Here is a 5,252-nt window from a genome sequence, read left to right as displayed (position 1 = left end):
AAAAAAAAAAAAAAAAAAAAAAAAAAAAAGCTTAAATCATGAGCTCTTGAAAAGGGAAAAATCCAAGAAGGGTGGTTTGTAGTGGGTGTCTGAGTCCCTAAAGTTGCACTACCTGTGTGTGCAGCCTCTTCACTACAGCCATGCTGCCTAGAATCTTTTTTTTAATGGCAACCGATATTTGTGCAGCTGGGACTCTATTGCAGTGTCCCAGATGCTCATGATATTCCTTAATTTTGTAACTGGCTATTACAGTGTGGTGGATTTCCACCCCCACCCCCCCCCATGGCTGTTAATTCAAAAATTGTGATTGGATGTAGTTTTTGTTTTCTTCCCACCCCAAGATCTGCTCTAGCTCAACCAGGAACTAATTCAGGCAGGTCCTGTGGGTTGTTATGCACTCGGACTAGGTGATCCCCTCTGCCTTTTTGAACCTATGACTTGTATGTCTCATCTGTAAATGTCAAATTACTTTACAAAGGAAGTTGGTATTGCACTCCCTATTCCCTAGATGGGGAAACTAGGGCCCAGGGAGGGGATGTGACTTGCTCAACATGTCCCAGCAGGCCAGTGGCAGTTGATGATAGAATGCAGTTCTCCTGAGTCCCAGTCCAGTCTTCTACCCACTAGGCTCCCAAACTACCTGTTGGAAATCTGCACTTAAGTTCCTGACTCCTACTGGGTTTTGAAAAAAAACTCTGAAAAGCAGTTGGGTGACTTGAAAACTTTATCCCACAACGCCTGACTCTCACTAGTGTGGTGTCACTTCCAAGGAAAGCTGTAGGGGAAAGTATGCTCATATTAAAGGTAATAAAATCTCTTTAATCTTCCTATGTAATCCTGGAATACTCCTACTGATGCTGTGTGGTACCTTAGACCTGTGGAAAGGCCTAATGTCAGGGCAGATCTGCCCTGAGGTATTGGGGAATAACACCCAAGTTGGCACTCAAAGGCCACTGGGCAGCATTAGTGGTACCTTCCTGGGTGCTGTACAGCAGCTGCCATTGCTGTGGTACTAGTATGTGTGCACACGTGGCTGCTTTTGTCAGGGCTGGCCTCCCAGTAGGAACGTGCATCAGGAAAGGATGTGCAGCAGGTAGGGTGACCAGACTCTACCCCTGCCCTCCCACCCCCAACTAAGTGCCCCCATTTTTCACATCCTTTATCAGTGGTGCAGGTTGGTATTCTAGTGGGCTTTTGTGCTACTGGCCACAGCCTTGCCTCCTGGGGCATTGTGGAAATGCATTGTGGGATACCAGCAGCACTCTCCTCAGGGAATTGTGGGAGGTGGGGATCCAGTTCCCACAATTCTCTCTGGCTTGAGATAAACAGCAATGTAGAATTTGAAGCTAGAAGGGGTTGTTGGGGTGACTGGGTCTGACCTCCAGAATAGCACAGGCCGGAGGACTGCCCTGAATAAATTCCTGGTTGAGTGAGTGAGAGCAGATCTGCTGGAAAAACATGCAGTCTTGGTTTCCTTTGCTCACTTTTTAATTTCCCTCATTTCGGTTCCGTTGAATCTATTATTTGTATGACCATAGTTTCCAGGAGCCCCCATTCTGGTAGGTGCTGTACAAATGCAGAACAAAAAGCCAGTCCCTTACCCAAGGAGCTGACAAGCAAAGGCTAATACAGGAAAGGACAGCCAGGGGAAGCCCAATAAACGATGAGATGCTATTGGTTGACATCAGGGGCAGCCTAACTGATGTCCGTGTGTTGTAGGCGTCCCAGCAAAGGTGAGTTTGAAGGAGAACAAGGCTGATCTGTTGTGGGCATTTATGGGGAGCTCCCCCAAGCATGAGGGGCAGCCTGGGGAAAGCATAAGGGTGTGTGTTTGAAAATATAAGTAGTGGGGGGGGGCAGTGTAGTGGGCTAATCAGAGGTTGGGGATGACACCTTGATAGCAAATGAGAGGTGATAGGTCAGGTGGGGGTAGGTTGTGAAGGGCTTTGAGAGGAAAGACAGGTGGCTGATGTTTGATGCGATATAGACAGAGGGCCAAGAGAGGGATGCAAAGAGAGGAGTGAAGTGGTCCAAGCAAGGGCTAAGAAAATGATCTTCTCACATTATTGTATAGACTTTTATCCAGTCCCTTCTTTGTCATCTTTTGAAGGTGGACAATCCTAGTCTTTCCATGTAGTTTTCCCAGGCCTTGGAGCCTTCTCATTGCTCTTCTCTGAACCCCACCCCCTACCCTAGTTCTGTAATCACCTTCTTGAAATGGGGTGACCAGGACTGCACAAAGTATCGCAATGAGGCTGGGCCATTGATCTCGCTCTCAGAATATTTTTTTACCTCTCAGAAAGTGATGGCCAATCTTGACTCAAGGACTCAAAGGTCCATAGAGCAAAATTTTATCTAGTTTACCAAAGAGGAGGTTAAGAGATGACTTGATCCAGTCTCTACATTTTATGATAAAAATCTCTTCAATCCAGCAGACAAAGGTCTAACATGATTCTGGTGGTGGGAGTTTGAAGCTAGACAAATGCAGATTGGAAATAAGGTGCCCATTTTTCATAGTGAGGGTAATTAACCACTGGAATGACTTCTCAAGGCCTTTGATGGCTTCTCTAGTATTGGCAACTTTGAAATCTGGGGTGGATATTTATTTATTTATTTTTATTTTAATTCTGCTCTAATTTAAACAACAATTAAGTCAGGGCAGTTCTATAGCCTGTGTGCAGGAGGTCAGGCTAGGTGATCCCAGTGGTCCCTTCTGGCCTCATAATGCCTGGAGACCTCAGTTCAATGTGTAGTGGTGCTCAAAAATAGGAAGAGATGTAAGGAATGAGAGGGGGAAAACAGTATGCCTTTCTCCTCAAGCTCCCTGTCCAAACTCTGTGTGGACACACACTTCTGTAATGAAATCACTTTTGTTCCAGAATAGACTCCCCATGGAGGAATTCTTCCGGAAGAGCTATGCTGCTCAATTTAATCCATGTAGACAAAGCTTGAGGCTGGGATGGCCTAAGGAAATGAGATGCCCTAGCCAAAGTGACTGAGAGACTGGTGCTGATCTCTCTTTTTTTTTTTGCCCCAGGACAATCCAGCCCTAAGTGAGCAAAATTCCTTGGGAATTTCTGCCTCTTCCTGCCCCTAGCCAAGGAATTCTGTACATAGGGCTGCAAGGGGCCTCCTGGGTCATCAATTTCAGGCCCTGCTAGCATAGGCAGCCCCATCGTGGAATCCTGGTCAGAAACATATCTAGCTCCATCCTCAGCCTAGCAGGGTTATTGGCCCCCCACTGCTCTGAGGGGGAGGCTGCTCCAGCCCCTCCCTCCTCTGATGGGTAGAAACCTTCTCTTCTCCAGACTCAATTTATCTTTGACCAGTTTGCCACCATTTGTTCTTGTGCCAACTTTGTCCTTTAGCTTCAGTAGCTGATCTCCCTGCCTAAGGTTGGACCCTTCCCCCCCCCCCCAAGTGTATTTATAGTGAACAACTAGATCCCCCTCTCAGCCTTTGTCTGGCCAGGCTCAACAAGCTCAGCACTTTCAGTCTGTTCTCATAAGATCAGCTCTGCCTTCCCCTGATCAGACTAGGAGCCCTTCTCTGCACTGGGCCAATTTGGATTCCTCTTTCTTGAACGGGGATGATAACAGCACACTGTGTTCCTGATGAGGTCTTACCCCAGTGCCTTGTCCAGTGGCATGAATGCTTCCACATCTCACGTGGAAATCTCTCTCCTGATACATCCTAGGATCTTGTAGGACCTTCCAAGCTCAGCGAGTGCATCAGTGCTGGGTGTTTAGCTCTGAGGTGAGAGTGCAAGGTGATTGCACCCTTACAGTGGACAGAGGGGAGGTCAGTCTGAGATGGGACTGAGGTCATGGGAGGGTCCTGATGTGACACCAGAACGTGGCAGGGGGTGGTGGTAGTGTGGAGTTGGTGAAGTGAAGGTGTTTTGGGGAATTGCACCTGCGAGGGGTAGAGCAGGATGGTGTGAGGTCACATAACGACACAGGAGGATGTGATATCGCTGTCAAGCTATCCTGCAGTGACCCAGGAGCCTGAGTATCAACTGCAGGGCAGACTGTAAAGAACCAGGACCCAAACCCCAAACTGGCTGTGGGTTCTATATTTAAGATTGCAACAACCAATTATCAAGTGTGTATCCTCAGGCACTACACTAGCCTTAACATGGAGTCACAGTCATATTCCAGTCTGTCTTGCTACCTTTGTGACAGATGGACCCTTACACCAAGGATCACAGCAATAGTCTAGTTACTCCCAATCCCAAAGGGCTAGTCACTTACTGTAGGTCAATTTCACCTTAGATCTCACACCAAAGACAATGCTTGTAGCCAATTGTATTATACATTATCTAAAGATTTATTATAAAGGAAATAGTTATTTAGAAGGTGAAAGAAGGAAAACATAGATACACACAAGTGAGTTCCAATCTTAAGGTTAAAAAAAGTAACAGAAGCATCTACAATAAGCAAGCTTGGTGTGTCCTTTGGCTACCCCAGCTAAGCACTGGGATCTTTTGCATAAGCCTTGTAATTCTTGCCCCCAGAGTCCAGGCAGCATGAAAATCCAGTTCCTCCTTGTTAAGGTTTTTTATTCCCTTCCCCCACCCCTGCTTTAAATTGCAAACTCAGTGGATGGGAGGAATTCACTTGCAAGTCTCTTCTTCATGGGGGGAGGAGAGTAAACAACGAAGTCTGTGATCCCTTGTAATGTTCCACTCTAGTCTGGCTGTCGTGGATGGGCCTTCCTTGTCAGGCAGGACATAACCCCTTCCATGGCCACCAGCATTTCACACTAGTCAATAAAATGTCTCTCTCCTGTCTGGTGATTTACAATGACAGAGGCTTAAACTACAAATGCTTAAATATTAGCTTACAATGTGGGATACAGTGGCTATGAGTGAGATTAATGCATGCAGCCACTCACAAGCATTTGGTAAAATCTACACAGAGTCTTATAATTCTAATATCCATTTTAACAATATTGTCATACAGGTTGTCACGGAGTGTGGGGGGACACAAGGCCCTGCACTCCCGGCTTCCTGTGATTCACCATGACTCTCAGCCAGCCAGTAAAGCAGAAGGTTTATTTAGACGACAGGAATACGGTCCAAGACAGGTCTTGCAGGCACAGACAACAGGACCCCCCCCCCAGTTAGGCTCATCTTGGGGTCCCAGGGGCACCACACACCCCTTGGGGGGGTCAGAGCCCCATCTCCCTCCCAGCCATTCCATCAGCCAGCTCCTGCAACTCTCTCTCTCCCTCCCCCCCCCCCCCCCCCC

This window comes from Trachemys scripta, chromosome 7, assembly GCF_013100865.1.
Source record: "Trachemys scripta elegans isolate TJP31775 chromosome 7, CAS_Tse_1.0, whole genome shotgun sequence".
NCBI classification, from domain to species: Eukaryota; Metazoa; Chordata; order Testudines; family Emydidae; genus Trachemys; species Trachemys scripta.
Note: the sequence above shows the minus strand (reverse complement) of the source record.